Here is a 16,848-nt window from a genome sequence, read left to right as displayed (position 1 = left end):
CACCCAAGGATATTTTAACATTGATTTTTAGATAGGGGAAGGGAGGGAGGAAGGGAGGGAGAGAGAAACATTCATGTGAGAGAGACACATTGATTGATTGCCTCCTGCACAACCCCGACTGGGGTGGGGAATTGAACCTGCAATCCAGGTACGTGCCCTTGACCAAGAATAGAAGCCAGGATCCTTCAGTCCTTGAGCTGATGCTCTAACTGCTGAGCCAAACTGACCAGGACTAGGGACAAGTCTCTAGTTTAAAATAATCTAGTGCAGGAGTCTGAAATGAATCTATAATTCTTCGAGGAGGGATATAGTTGGAGCCTGAGGCTCTTCAACTTTAAGTGATTCTATAGTTACCACAGAGAGAGCCTGGAAGGCTTGGATCTACCCCCAAAGGATTCTTAATTCCCTTGGGAAATTTACATCCTGTTTCTGAATCAGAATTAAAAGCCCAAAACACACCCGGGACCTATCTGGTCCCAGAATCATCCTTTCTCATAGACAAAGCCAGGTAATTTGGTTCAAATCAGTGCAAATGGGTAACCCCAAAGAAATCAAATAGGTGACCCAGAATCACATTGTTTTTTTTATTTTATTGTAGTTTTAGTTTTGAGTTTCATAGTATTACATAATTGGCACCAGCATTTTTTATAAGTAACTGCTATATTGTCACCATATTCCCAGGGACGCTTGCACCCGGAGGCATGCAAGAATGATGTTGGGAGTGGGGTGACAGAGGCAGGAACCGGAAGAACCCTATTTCTGAAATTCTCTGTTACTTTACATCCACTATCTTTCCCCCTTCACTGTAAATTTGGTTTATAAAATATAATGGCCATGTCTGTATAGATATCTATTATTTAGAAAATAAATGATATAGATTCCAATTTAAATGAGCTGTGTCATTTTAAGAAACTGCCAAACTGTTTTCTGGAACAGCAACACCATTTTATCCTCTCACCAGCAATGTGTGAGGGACCGAGATTCCTCACATACCACCTTTCGCATGTAACATAACCCTGAAATAACCCTGACAACCCAGACCTAAACCTAACCACAAATCTAATCCTAAACCTCACACTAACCCAAACCTTACACCGATCTGTAATCTTAAATTTAACATGGCCCTAACCTTAACTCTTACCTTAACCCCAAACTTAACCATAACTCTAACCCTAAACTGATATTTAAAGCTAAACCTAAACCTAATCCAAATACTAGTTCTAAACCTAATTTAAAAGTTAACCCTAACCATAAAATTCTAAACCCTAACAACCCTTAACAGACTTAAAACCCTAAATCCTACCATACTTTTAGCCTTAAACCTAAACCTAACCCTAAACCAAAAGAAAAACCTAACCCTAATCCTAACCCAAGTTTTAATCTAATCCTAAATCTAACCTTAATCGTGCAACTAAACCTAACTAATTGTAACCCTAACCCTTACATATCCCTAAACCTAACTGTACTTTATTCCTAACACTAACTTTAACCCTAAATCTAACCCTAACACTACCATGCACCTAAACCATATTTAAACGTAACAAACTGAACCCAAACCTAAAACCTAACTTTGGACATGAGTAACCCTAACACTTACATATCCCTAAACCTAACTGTACTTTATTCCTAACACTAACTTTAACCCTAAATCTAACCCTAACACTACCATGCACCTAAACCATATTTAAACGTAACAAACTGAACCCAAACCCAAAACCTAACCTTGGACATGAACGTAACCCTAACCTAATCTAACCCTAAACCTAATCCTAACCTAAATTTAACCCTAATTGTAACACTAACACTGTCCAAATCTCTAATACCAATACTCTGATTTTAATAAAAACCTGTCCCTAACCATAACCCTAATCCTAAATCTAAACCTAACTCTAAATTTAAACCTAAAACTAATCCTAACCTAACCCTATCCCTAAGCTGAACCCAAGATTTACTCCAAATGCTCTAAACAAACCCTAAACTTAGAACCCTAACACTGATCCTAACACTAACTTTAACCCTAAACCTACCCTAACCTAACCTAAACCTGCTGCCCTTACCCTAAACCCAACACTGACTTTATGTCTTATCTTACAAATAATACTAACCATAACCCTAGTCCTAAACCTAAAACAAAAACTAATATTAATCTTAACTCTAACCTTAACCCTAAAATTAATCCTAAACCTAACCCTAATCTTGACCCTAACAATAATCCTAACCCTAAATAACCAAACATAACCCTACCCCAAACATAACTCTAAACATAACGTTAACCGTCTGGTTTAAGATTCAGATGATTCCTACTGATATTGCCCAAGTTCGGTGGACTGCCTGCACTCAGCCACATTCCTCTTCTTTTTAGGGACACGGCCCTAACAGGTCTAATAGACGGCGGTGCTAACAAGCTGAAAGGTCATGTCCATCATGGACTACAAATAGTGTATCTTACCTTTGTCAGTTTAGTTTTCTAAACTTATGCTCAGACATATTACAAAATAAACAGTTAAAAAAAAAAAAAAAAGGCAAAACGAAACCAGAGAGTAGGGTCTTGGTTGACCTCTGCCGGATCGTTCCGGGCCATTACAGTAACTGTGAAAGACAGGTCACTGACCTTCCTAAAGGAAACACCCATGAAATAACTAACTAGAAATGTATTTTGTCTTTAAAATGTCTGCCTGTCTTTTCTTCTTATTATTGATTTTTAGAGGGAGAAACAGAAACATTAGGAGAGAGAACATTGATCGGCTGCCTCCTGCATGCCCCACTGGGATCGGGCCCACAACCTGGGCATGTGCCCTGAGCGGAATCGAACCGGAGACTTCGTGGGTCGATGCTCAACCACTGAGCCACACTGGCCCTGTCTGCCTGTCTTAAGTGGAAAGTATTTAAAACAAAATTAAAAACTTCTTCCTTTTAGGATGGCTTAACAATTGTGATTTTCTAAATAGATACAGTGAAATGTGCTGAATATGGAAATACTTTGGTCTTTGAAATAAGTCGTTTCATTGCCATTTCATGTGACCCGATGTTACTCGCCGGGCACTAGCCACGCGAGCGAGCAGGAGGCTGGGGCGGAGGCGGGGCGCACCCCGGGCCGCGCGGGGCTCTCTCCGCCGCTCCAGCCCGGCCCCACCTGCGGCGCCGGCAGGGGAGGGGGCCGCCAGCTCCGCGGGCCGCAGGAACACTGGGCGGGGGAGGCAGCCCCCACCCTACGGATGGCAGCTCCCTCGAGGGGTCCGGGCGCTTCTCGGGGTGGGAGGGGCGGGCCGAGGAGGAGGAGGAAGAGGCAGCGGCCACGGCCCCGGGGGTGGGGGTAGGGTGGGGGTGATCTTGGGCCCCGACGCGCCACTGCCCTACCGGACCACCGTGGGGTACCAGGCGGCGGGCGAGGACGAACGGACCTGCGGCAGGGCGACGTGGTTGAGGTGCTGGCCAAGGACTCGCAGGTGGCCGGCGACGAGGGCTGGTGGACCCGGCAGCTGAACCAGCGGGTGGGCATCTTCCCCAGCAACTCCGTGACCCTGCCAGCCGGCGGCGAGGACCCCCGCTGCTTGCTGCCCGCCCATTCAGTTGTTAGAGACTGGTTTGGTGGCGCCAACCCTGCAAGAGATCATTACTCGGGCTGTGGGAAGGTCTGTGGAGCTTTCCGGGGATGAGGTCGCCACCATCCTGGTGAGGACATCAGCCGCCCCATAGAGGACGTTCGCCAGGAGGCCAAGCTGTTCGCCATGCGGAAGCACCCCAACATCACTGCTCTTAGGGGGAGTGACTGAGGGAGCCCAGCCTCTGCTTGGGCATGGAGTTCGCTCATGGAGGACCTCTGATGGAGTGTTATCTGGAGGAGGATTCGCCCACACGTCCTGGTTACCCGGGACGTGCAGATGGCCAGAGGGATGACCTACTTACACGATGGAGCGATTGTCCCCATCATCCACCGCCACCTTAAGTCCAGCAACACACTGATCCTCCAGAAGGTGGAGAATGGAGACCTGAGCAACAAGACTCGGAAGATCACCGATTTTGGCCAGGCTGGGGAATGGCACTGAACCACCAGGATGAGCGCGGCAGGGCCTGTGCTTGGAAGGCACCGGTCATGCCTGCTTCCGTGTTCTCCCAAGGCAGCGATGTGTGGAGCTGTGGGCACTTTGGGAGCTAGTGACTGGTGAGGTGCCCTTCCGAGGAACCGATGGCTTATGGAGTGGCCATGAACAAGCTCACCCTCCCCATCCCTTCTACGTGCCCAGAGCCTTTCGCCAAACTCATGGAAGGTTGCCGGAGTCTCGACCCCCATTCTCGACCATCCTTCACAAATATCCTGGACCAGCTAACTACCAGAGGAGTCTGACTTCTTCGACATGCCCAAGGACTCCTTCACTGCCTGCAGGATGACTGGACACACGATTCAGGAGACGTTTGACCAACACACGGCCAAGGAAAAGGAGCTCGGCACCTGGGAGGAGCTGATGCGCGCTGCGCTCCAGAAGAACCTGGAGGAATTGCTGCGGCACAGGGAGCAGGAACTGGCCGAGCAGATCGACGTCCCGGAACCGGAGCTCCACGTCGTCATCCACAGCGGTGCCGGAGAAGCTCCGGGTGAAGACCCCAAGGGCAAGCTCCTTCGAGCCGCTGAAGCGCAAGCGTGGAAACCGCATCAGCCTCCCTTAGGATTTCCAGCCCTAGGTCACGTCCAGGCCTCCCCGGCACGGATATGAGGAGCAGCCTCATCGACGGCCACCCAGGCCTACTGCAAGCCCTACCCTCACTCCTCGCCTTCCAGCCGTCCAGGTGAAAGAAGCAAACCCTGGGGCTGGAGCTCAGTCATCCCAAAGGAGGAAGGGGAGGAGGAGGAGAAGAGGGCTTCCAAGAAGCAGGGGCCGATGTGGGGGCCAGGTACACTTGGTCAGAGGAGCTTGCCTCAGGAGGCAAAGGCCTCAGGACCCTGGAAGATGGATACCAACAGTGGTAGTCCAGTGCCCCGGCCTGCGGAAGGGGTGGAGGAGAGCCCAGCCCTGCCAGGGTTCACCAGCCTTATGGAGATGGAGGGTTAGGACAGCGAAGACCCAGGGAGTGGGGGAGCCTTGTCTCAGCATTCACCCAACCAGTCCTACCTCTATATCCCATTTCCTCGTGGAGAGGATGGGGATGACCCCTCCTGCGATGGAGCCCACCCCAGCCCCCTCGGCTGACACCAACCAACAGCTTCACGCGGGGCGGCATCCATCTGTGGCTGTGGGGCTGTTCTCACAGCCACAGGCCTCGGTTTGACCTGCTGGAAGCTGGCAAATGCCAGCTGCCTCTCCCAGGGGAGCCTGAGCTACCAGCCAGGGAGGAGAGAGGCTTGAAGGGCTTTTTCAGAGGGTCAGTCGTCCTCGTTGGAGCACCAGCCCCCATCCCAGAAGCTCTTCAGGAAGGAACAGCCCATGCTGTTGCTAGGAGACCCCTCTGCCTCCCTAACACTGCTGTCTGTCTTCTCCATCTCTGAGTGCAACTCCAACTGCTCCCTGCTGCGTTCGAACAGAGATGAGATCATGGTGGATGAGATGCCTGTCAGCCTGGTGGAGGCCCCGCCCCTGACTCCCTGCACCCACAACTCCTTGGTCAATGTCCATTTGGAGTGCTTCAAATGAGACCCTAACCAATCCCTGACTCCCACCCACATCACCCTTACGGCCCCCATGCAGCCCAGTGGTCAAGAGGTGGACTCCTGATGGGGCCCTCAAGCCAGCAGCTCTCCTGGCCAGCAGGAGACTCTCTAGCAATGGGTTGAGCCTCAGCCCTGGAGCAGGAGTGTTGAAAACCCCCAGCCCCAGCTGAGACCCAGGTGAATTCCCCCATCTTCTTGACCCCAGTGTAGTCTTTCCCCCAACCCCAAGGCACTGGAACACACAGCAGGATTCTACCTTGGAGAGACCCAACGTCCTTCTGCTAACCAGCAATGGATGGACCCTTGATGGTTTGTGTCCCCCAGCCATGCCCATAGCAGCGTGCTTGGCCAACAGCTCCAACACAGAGACACTCCGCAACCTGGACTCCTGCTTTGCTAGCAGCAGCAGCAGCAGCAGCACTGTGGAGGAGTGGCCTAGACTTCCAGCCCTGCTCGTTCCAGGTGTGGCCACTGCCCCCTGCCCAGCAGATGCTTCTGGACCTGATGCAGAGGGCCAGAGTCAGGACGGCACTGTGTAGAGCTGAGCTGAACACACACAGGCTGGCCCCTTATGAGATCCAGCAAGAATTCTAGTCTTAGCATGAAAAGGGGCAGGGTGGGCAAGGGGGAAGCAGGAGGAGATGGGGGAGCTGGCTGGCATAGCCCTTTCTCAGAGGTGGACCTCCCGAGATCCAGTCCTACTTCTTGCACTGATAATGCGCTTTGAAGATGGAAGGGACCTTTTACACCATGACCACTGGAGAGGCTGTGGCTATCAGCTCTGGCTGTGCATGTCCCCTGCCTTCCATATCTTTCTTGCCTTTAGGGTGACCCTGCAGTGTCACTCAGCCAAATTTGGCTGCTGGTCCCTCTCCTCAACCCCCCGTGTATGCCCAGTGCCTGTCCTGGGGTCCCTCTGTTAGCCCCGAGTTCAGCCTTCCCAAATACCAGTATTGAATGTTCTGTGATTGATTTTGTTCTTCTTCCACATTCTTCCCCAATACCCATGAATCAGAATCTTTGATGTGAAATACAGGCTTTTCTGTGTCAGGCCCTTTCGTGCTAGCTGGAGGACTGAAGGCAAGGTACCCCAGTGTGGGCATGGGAGTTGATGGACCTGGCACTGCCCACCTGCACTTCCAGGTAGCCCTCTTATGCATTTGAGCCTACCAGTGGTAGGGGGAGCTGCCGCAATGAGGGTGTTAGGAAAAATACAGTCCAGTAACAGTGAAGAGGGTAACAGAGTCTGTCTTTGTTCCTTTGGAAAACCTCAAAGAAGGGAAGAAACCAGCACCCGTCTCCTGCCTGGGGTCCAGACATAGACCAGTTCTTGGGATGCCAGAGACAGGGTTCCTCTGTCCCTTTTGTTGTCTGATTTTTATGTTATTCCCTCCCCTTGAGCTTTCCTCCAGTCCCTGGAAACAGTGGACTTTGGGTTGCGCATTTGGTTGGTAGAGATCTTGCATTGCACCAGAATAGCATGTGGGGTTGGGGTGGGCGGTTATGGCGTGGGGAGTCCTTCTCAGCCAGGCCATCCATTCTCTAATGCCCTTGAGGTCAAACGGAGCCATGAGTAGTACCTTTCGTAAGTGGATGTAGCAATGATATTTGTCAGGTGCTTGGTGGGCCACCGATGTACAGTAACCTTCAAGTCCCAAGCCCTGGAGACTGACCATGGCCTCTTGTTTCTATGCACAGAGAGCCCCTGATGCTGGGCTCTGGACCACAAGCTGGGGAGGAAGGACAACAGTGGCCAACCCTGACTTTTCTGGAATTTGTCTCCTTGACTGAAGGTTGAGCTTCTCAGAGCTTTCTCGTGCGCATCTTCACTGTTCCACGTTCTCTGAGGCCCCCTGTGTCGGTGTGAGCAGCTGTCTTTGTGTGGGAATAACAGCTTGGTTGGGAGTAGAATCCTGTACCTCCACCCTCAAGACTCTACATGTTGCTCCCCTGTCGTCTGTCATGGAATAGTCCTCTGAAGATGTTGGAGGCCAACCTGCAGGTTCCGAGCTCTCGCTGCCTGAATGCACAATGAGGAGAGCGGTGAAGCAGGTCCGAGGGATACATATGGCCACTGCTCTCTCTCTGCAGCTCTGACAGACACCCTGCAGTGGGCATGGTGAAAGGGTGACCTTGGTTTCCAGATGGATCCTTGTTTTATGAGCCCACTGGCACTTTGGTTCGAGGGCCCCACCTAGTCTCGGGCAGGGGGGCACTGTTGGTTTTGTGGCCCAGGGTTTCTTACTGCATCTCATCTCTCTACTTGTCTGTGCTCAGCGAAGCTTATGGGTAAGAGACTATTTTTGTTCCATTCCCTGCTCATCAGCTAAGAGGGATAAAATGTGAATCCTGTCAGAAAAAAAAAAAAAAAGTTAATTGCTACTTAGCTTGTTGCCAGATGAACTGGACAGAGAACATAAAAACAAGAAAATAAATATTATATTAAATAACACTTCCAATAAATAAATAAATAATAAATACAACTATAATGTATCTTTCTTTCAAAGCTGTAGTATCTATTAATTTAATCACTTCATTCCATAGCATTAAAATAGAGGCAGCCATAAATAGGATGTTTTCATTAAGTTTAATTTCTCTCTGAGAGAGTGGATGGTAAAGATTACAGGGTACAGGCATGGCTTCCATGAAATGGTGATTTATGGGAAGTTCCCAAGATCCCACAAGTGAAGGTTAACAATATAATGCAATATAAGATATTAAGATTTAGTTTTCATCTTATTTCCTTGTTTCATTAAATCTTGTTTGCTTTTCAAAGGAGGAAGAAGAAGGAATAGACATCGAAGAAGACACTGGTGTGAACCCTGATAGAGGCAGTGCCACAAACCAAATAAGAAGAAAGGAACCCCAGATTTCTATCACAGCAAGCTACCACTGCGCAGGGACTTACACACAGTGCGGCCAAGACTAAACGATCTCCAAGAAGAAGTGAATTCTCTGGAAAGGATGGTAATCCCAACACATCTTTAGACTTCTATCTTTAGATTTAGAAGTAGCTCCGAAAAAGATGTTTCTTTGATTCACAGATTGTCACCAGACTGCTACCTCACACTCTGGAAGTCACTTCAGCCTCTAAAACCGGTCTCACATTTCCACAGTTGAACTTCTAGGACTATGGAATCTTTAAGTACGGTTTCTATAATGGCATCTCGAGAGCTGTCCACCGATGTAGGAAGAGAGTTTATTGACTAATTTCAAGCTCCACATGGAGCTGAGGATTCTTCAGGCCCCAGACTGCTGCTGTGCCGTTCATCTCCGGGCACGTGCCCCACGAGTATGTATTTTCTTCTGAAAACTCAGAGGCCATCGCACATGACGTGCTTATACCAGAACCTGCGAGAAATGCTTCAGAAGATTCAGCCTCACCAGGTTCAGAAGAATCTCTGTCGGATTCTTCTGTTGCTGGAAGAGTGTGGCCCAGTCCCACAGACGTGACTGCACAGCCCGATGTTGGAACAGGTAGAGGCGGCCTTCTCCAGACTAATCACATTAACGAATCGGAGAAGGCAACCGAGTCCTCTTCTCCAGCCCCACATGTGTCACCGGGTCCCTCAGTCACAGATATGGAAAGGCTACTTGATTCTTCCTTTACCTACTTCCCGACTGGGTAGCACCTCATGTATGGCTCCATCCTGCAGACAGCACGCCTCGGTCCCACTGTCACCGTGGTGCACTCGCGGACAACTCAGCCAGTACACAATGAGAGACACTGCTTTTTTCTTCTTTTTTCAGTTTTTAATTCTGACCCAAGGATATTTTTCCATTGATTTTTAAATAGAGTGCAAGGGAGAGAGAGAGAGACTCAGAGAGACAGAGAGCGAGGCATTGATGTGCCTCTCTCACATCGATTGGTTGCCTCCCGCATGACCCAGACCAGGGCTGAGGATCAAACCTGCAACCTAGTTATGTGCCCTTGATGGGGATTTGAACCTGTGACCCTTTGGTCCACCGGCTGACTCTCTAACTGCTGAGCCAAACTGGCCAGGGGGAGACACCTCTTTTTAAAAAAATATATTTTTATTGATTTTTTTAGAGAGAGAGGAAGGGAGAGAGAGAGAAACATCCATGTAAGAGAAACATCTATTGGCTGCCTCCTGCACGCCCCCTACTGGGGATCCAGCCTGCAACCCCGGCCACTGCCCTGACCGGAACGAACTGGACCTCCCAGTCCATGGGACATGCTCAAGCCACTGAGCCGCACCGGCTGGGAAAGAAACCTCTTTTCTTGAACATTCCTCCAGGAATGAAGTCTCCTGGAGTCACCCCATTGCTGCTGGACAACCAGACCCTCAACACTGCCCCTGCCACTTCAGTGGTGACTGGGCCGGGGCGCCACCTGTACCCCCGGTGCGGGTGTTGCCTGAAGCCGCCTGTCTTCCTGTGGCGGTGCACCGTGGCCTCCGCTCTCCTCTGCTGCCTGCAGTGGCTCGTGTCACTCTCCACCGTCTCTAAGTCCCCCCACGAGCTACTGGCTGTGGAGAGTGCGACAGGCCGCTGCGGGCTTCTCCGGTGGCCGGGACCGACCGCTGGAGCCCAGCGCTGCTCAGCACCGCGTCCTGGTGTCACATCGGCCCTCTGCTCTGCTGCTTCCGAGACATTGGAATTGGGCGGCAGAGGCTGGTGCCCTTCGCAAGGTGCTTGTGTGCTGCCCCGACGCATGCGCGCTCTCCGGGGCCTGGCCCTTCTTCACCTTCCCCAGCGCCAGGGCTCCCCACGCCCCTCCAGTCCCTCCAGTCCTTCCCCGCTGGGCCACAGCTTACGTTTCAGTCTTTCCTCTGGAGAGGTCTACTCCCAGCCATTTGTTCTTTTTTTTTTTTCTTCTTTATTGATTTTTTTAGAGAGAGGAAGGGGGAGAGAGAAACATCGATGAGAGAGAACATTGGCCTCCTCCTGCATGCCCCCACTGGGGATTTGGCTCACAACCTGGGCATGTGCCCTCCCTGGGAATCGAACTGGGGAACTCTTGGTGCATGGGCTGATGCTCAACCACTGAGCCACACCAGTTCAATTCTTAAAGGCCAATAGCAATAAGAATTCAATGAATTCTTAATCAACTGTTTCCTTTTTGAAACACTGGATTATCTAATGAGTTTTTCCTTAGACCTATTTGGTAAATATTATTCCTGATTCACTTCTGACAAGATGGAAAAGATTTATGGAGCTGAGACCAGTTTTCTAGTTTTTTTCTCTTGGAAAAATCAACGCCAGAAAATGAAAAGATAAGCCACAAACTAGGAGAAAATATAGAGATGTATCTTATAAAGGACTATATAAAGAACTCTTTATAATCAATAATTAAAAGATAAACACATAGTTGAAAAATAATGGGTAAAATATTGGAACAGACACGTCACTAAAGAAAAGATTTAGATGGTTAGTAGGTACTGAAGGACGCTCAACATTATTAGTAACTGGGAAATAGAAACTAAAACTTAAAATAACACTAGACGCTCACTAGAATGATTACACGAAAAGCTGACAAATACCATGTGTAGGATATTGAAGCCATTTCATTTTTTTAACTCATCTTTATTGTTGAATGTATTACAGATGCCCCCCCTTTTCCCCATTGACCCCCTTCTCCCCAGTACTGCCCCTCCTGCCTTCCCCACACTATTGTTGGTGTCCACTGGTTTTTCAGGACACCTGCTGGTGGTAATTGTTTATCCAAATGATTGCTGCCCGGGTAAATTTGGCAAAATCTTAAGCGAATGAATTCATTTTGATTCATTGTTTGGTACTTGTGGATAAGAATGTGTCTGCTAAATTCCCTTCCTTCAAAAACAAACGTTTCAGACGAGGGAAATTCGGACAGCCTGCGAGCTTGTGTCCTGCTGCTTCAGTCTCATCATGTCCACACTGACACACATGCCAGCCGGAGTCTGCACCACCAGGCTCTTACAAACAGAATCTTACAAACACAGCTTTAGAGAACTGACGGAACCCTGAACCTATGAAGTAAAATACCTTTTTATTCCCTTTTCCAAATGTAACTTTTAAAGTAATGTACGGGAATTAGAACATGTTCTAAAGTTCAGCGTAGGAAATAATGAATGTAAGAAAATAATAATAGAAAACTCCAACTCCTTTTATTTTTCTTTATAATATACCTTTCTTCATATACTTATATGTTTGCTGATTCCAGTCCTTTAATAATTATATTTTTTCTCTCTCAGCATAACTATTACTTAGAATCAAGTATGACTTCTAGGACTTTTTCGATGCGATTACACTACATGAATCCTGGTACTTTTTAACACCAGGTCTGCTAAGATCTCCTCTTCTTCTCGGTATCAAAGGCTCCTACCAGGCACCATTTATGCCGAGTGTTCAGTATTTAATGTTCTCTAAAGAAACATCAAAGATTTGGAGACTATTTTTGAATTAGCAAAACTTCTATAGTAGTTTTATTATTAAGAATGAAATGAAACAAAAAAACATTTTTATTTGTATATGAAAAGCAAATCATCATTATCACAATAATAATAAAAATTTACATCTCTGTGAAAATTAATCAACTTTTGTCAGATCTACATATCAATACACTGAGTCCATACCTCTCAATTTGGTATTAGTTTCTGTTTTATATTACATGCCATTTTTATGTTCCTCAGTCTCTCCACTCGTGTTTCCATCCTCTGCTCTCCTTATCCTGCCTAATATGTAGCAAGTGTCAAAATCTCTGTCACCTGAAGTCTGATTTAATATGCTATTCTAATCAAATGTTATTCAGTAGGCAAGGCATTTCAAGAGCAATTGCTTTTGTGTTCAAGATCAAGTCAGAAAAGAATTATGTTGTTTTGATCAAAAAGCCATTCTATGTCTTACCTGCTCAACAAAGAAGAATTAAAAGTTAATCTTTGATCTTTGAAGTGTTTGATAGAAATAAAAAAGCTAATAGTTACATATAAGTGTATGTCAGAAAGTACTTTAAATATCTGATATTGTTGTAGAATGCACAGTAGTCAAAATACTCCAAAATCCACGTTTGAATAGAGTATGTGGGGCAGACTGAAAGGTAAGTCTCTTAGTTCAAATACTGTGGATACTTTACAGGAAAAGAAGGGTTAAAAGGATATTTTATGTAGCAGACTATCATATATGCAGACATTATTTTAAGACATAAAATGATCAAATTTTGAATTTTGGATCAGTAACTATGTGCAAGACACAATGACGTGCCAGCCAGACCCCCCTCTAAAAAAGACTTGCCTTTGGCCGAGGGAGTACATACAGCAGGTCAGCTCCTTCAGGACTGGTCTTCGCTGCAGAGAGTAGCCTGGCGGGGGCCCACTCCTACCCGCCTAACAGGGTTCAGCCTAACACAGAACAACTCCTCTGGGTGATACTCCCCCACACCTGTCTGGAGTGTTGGCCAAAGCTTTTTTTTTGGATGCGGATCACAGTATGACTTTTCCCTTTCCCCCTACAAGAATTAATCCCAAATAAATAACTTGCATCTTAGACTCGGTTTTATGGGCTGAATTATGTTCCCCTCCAAATTCACATGTTGCAGTCTTAACCCTCAGTACCTCAGACTGTGACTGCATTTAGAGATAGAATCTTTAAAGAGGTAGTTAAGTGAAAATAAGGTCAGTGGGGTGGGCCGTAATCCAGCAGGATTTAGGTCCTTTATAAGAAGAGGAAAGGAGGGCACAGACGCATCCAGAGGGAAGCCGCCTGCAGACAGACTCGGGAGACAGCCATCTATGAGCCAGGGGGCGAGGCCTCAGAGAAAGCAATCCTGCCGGCACCGTGATCTAGCTTCTAGAACTTTGGGGGAAAAATTTCCGCCCTGATTGGTGTTCTAGTGGTTAGAGCATTGGCCCATACACCAAAAGGCTGCAGGTTCCATCCCTGGCCCCAGTCAGGGCGCACGGGGAAGGCAACCAATCAATGGCTCTCTGCCTCTCTCTCTCTCTCCTCTCCCCCTCCCTCCCTCCTTTCTCCACCTCTAAATAGATGGAGAGCCGGCAGACAGCTCTGGGGTGGGGTTGGGTGGGGTTGGGTGGGGAGGTTGAGCCAAAGAAAGAGAAGTCTTGGACATGGACAACAGTGTGGTGGTTGCTGGCATGGGGGGGTGGTTGGGTGGAGGTGGTAGAGGGCATAGAGGGGATAAAGGTGATGGAAAAACCAAATTAAATTTTAGAAAAAGAACTAAACTATATATTAAAACAGCTTAAAAGTGAAAAAAAAAAAATCAATGGAAACATATCCTCGGGTGAGGATTACCAAAAAAAGAAAAGAACTTTGTTGTTTAAGCCATCCAGTTCATGGTACTTCTACAGCAGCCAGCGTCTGCTCCCAACAAATCCCTCCGAGACACAGAGCTGTGGAGAAAGTCAATAGGGACGAAGTAACGATTCTGAGGGAGGCTCTAGTAAACGCATGCGGGATTCAAATATGATAGGAGATTCAAATGAAATCAAATAGGATATATTACATTTAAGAAATAACCTAGATATTTAAAAAAACAAATTCAAGTTGAAGTTAACGAAGGCCCCACTGACTAAATGTGTTCCTTTAATAGGTGCGTGCAACCTCTCCTCCTCTTGGGAAGGCCTTTCTTCCCTCCTCTTCCCTCCCTCCCCCCTTCCTCCCTTCCTTCCTTGGTTTTTTTTTTTTTTTAGAGCTGTGTGGCTTGTTTCCCAGAAGGTCTGAATTCAGAATCGCATTTTAAAGAAAGCATCCTGTTTGGCTCCATCACGCAAAAGCATTTTTGTGAGTATTGGGAGCCTGTGTCTTTTCCCCGATTTGAAGCTGTTACCGAATGGAGATCGAACAGACACTGGAGAAAGAGGAAGGAAAATATAATTTATCACATGCAGGAGTAACATTCCATTCAGCTGTCTAGACTTTTGATGGCATCTTGAAGAGTTATACAACTATAATTTTAAAAAATCATTACAGAATTCCAATGAAAGAAATGGCAATATTAAGGACAAATATTTATAATTGGCTATTTGGAAAACAGATTAAAAATCAGCAGGAAATTGTTGTTAGTATCCCTGTGGGGGATTGACTGAAAGGGCACCAGTTGATCATCAACACTTTAAGTTGCTGGCATAACCCTAATTGTAAACGAAAACGCAGGCTGGACACCACGCCAAGCACACGGAGCGGGCTGAAGTCGGGTCCTTGGCGCCCGCGACCTCGCGCAGCCCCGCGGCGCCTTCCCCTCCGAGTGGACGGAGGCCCGCGCTCCGAGTGAGGTGCCCACTCGTGTCTGCTCATCCTGCTTAAGCGGAACTGGTTTCCCAGACACCTTATTCTTCGTTCCACTTCCTTTTCATTGGGTTCATGAATAGTCATTTGCTGCCCAGTGTTTTGGAATTTAAAAGACAAAACAAGATACTATGAGCCCAAGTGTGAACCCCAAGAGGGTATCCCCAACCCGCAGCGGAAACCCGGTTAATGAAACATGAGCGCAGCAGCAGCCTCCGCCCGGGACCCACCCTACTGTGAAGATGAACAAAAGATCGCACCGAGTGCTTTGAATTTCTGGAAGGAGAGTTAGCATAATATTGCTAGGCATTCACACCCCTGGCCTCATCGTTATTTAATAGTTCTCCTATATAAATTGATAAATAAAATATATAACAACATCGTAGAAAATGAAAATATTTAAAATCCAGGATGAGGCAAAATTTACCTTTTAACTAGATTAACATTGGCTTCATTTACAGTCTGTTACTTTGCAGGTGTATTTCTCAAAATACTAAATATAGTTACTATTTTTCAACCCCTCGGCTTTTGCTGGCATCTCCACTGTCCCTAGGGAAATGGCACCATAGCTAAAATATGGTGAATATTTTATGTGAATTCTTCAAACTTGTTAACGCATGGTGAACAGTATGCTGATAAAGTCCATCTCCAATAATATGAAATAACTGATAATATGTAACTATAAAGAATTTAAAGAGGAAACATTCAAAGTATGAAGTATAAATTCAGTATAGCCATTAAATGTTATTGCCATTTATAATTTCTGCTTTTTTTATAATTAAATTTTTCCTAATATGATGGTGTACTTTAAAATTAACACGGAATTGAATATTTCAAAAAATAAATCTGTTTACAGCTGTTTAGGAGACAACCAAGATAACAAACGTCGACTTTTCCTCGTTTTTTTTTTTTAAATCCTCAGCTGAGGACATTTTTCCATTTTTTGTTCAGATAGAGCGGGAGGGAGAGAGAGGAAGAGAGAGAGAGAGAGAAACATCGACGTGAAAGGGACACATCGAGTGGCTGCCACCCGCACGACCCAACTAGGGCCGGGGACATACTGCAACCGAGGTACGTGCCCTTAGCGGGAACCGAACCCGGGTCTCTCCGGACCACAGGCCGACACTCCAACCGCTGAGCCAAACTGGCCAGGGCTCCTCACTTTTTTCATCTTTTCCTTTGGCATTTTTCAGCGGACCACAAACACGGACTAATCTGTCACATGCCCTTACTCTGCTATGACGTACGTGATGGCGAGCAAGAGAACTATGACCCTGCCTTCGAGAACTTTGCACCTAGTGCATCTCTGACAACGGTAAGAGTTGTCTTTACCCGTATTTATTAATGGCCTAGAGTCAGACCCCACCTGTGTGCTGGGAAGGCGAGGATGAACCAGGTGGGAGTTTGCAGGTGAGAGAGGCTGGCATGGATATCGCGTGAGCCGAGCACTGCAGGGCAGGACAGGACAGGACAGGAGGGAAGGAATCGCTCTACTTGCTCAGCATTGGCTGGACTTAGAAGAGTAGCTTTGGAGTTGAAGAAGGTGATGTGAGCTTCCAAGCAGAGTGAGCAGCCTCTTTCCAGATATGACAGGAAATTCTGTTCTGGTTGGCAGACTGCTGTGGTCTGAGGGCAGCATGGGGAGAGAGGTTAAAGATGGATAAATATCAGAATAGAAGTATCTTAGATCTAGAGTAAGGACTTTTCTGTTGATCACAGCTAAGTGGAAGAGGGAGATGTGAGCATTCAAGGTTTTTAAGCAAGATGATGATGTAATTATAGAATGAATGATGACCAGGCAGAGAAGGAGGATTGAAGAGAGGAGAGATTGAGTGATAGTGGTTCATGCTGATTGTGTCTATACTCGGTGTTGGGTTTGTCCTAAACATTTACATTCATCTTATTAAATGCTCATGACAAACCCACAAGCTGGGGGCTGTTATAATCTCACACAAACACAC

The 16,848-nt window shown here is 47.1% G+C and overlaps 1 pseudogene; it reads left to right on the top strand.

Annotated features, from left to right (window-relative positions):
* The first annotated feature begins 1,729 nt into the window (after window positions 1-1,729).
* Window positions 1,730-6,238, top strand: LOC118617029 (annotated as a pseudogene).
* The last annotated feature ends 10,610 nt before the right edge of the window (window positions 6,239-16,848 follow it).

Source organism: Molossus molossus, unplaced genomic scaffold (genome assembly GCF_014108415.1).
Source record: "Molossus molossus isolate mMolMol1 unplaced genomic scaffold, mMolMol1.p scaffold_m16_p_5, whole genome shotgun sequence".
NCBI classification, from domain to species: Eukaryota; Metazoa; Chordata; class Mammalia; order Chiroptera; family Molossidae; genus Molossus; species Molossus molossus.
This window is presented reverse-complemented; position numbering and strand designations above follow the sequence as displayed.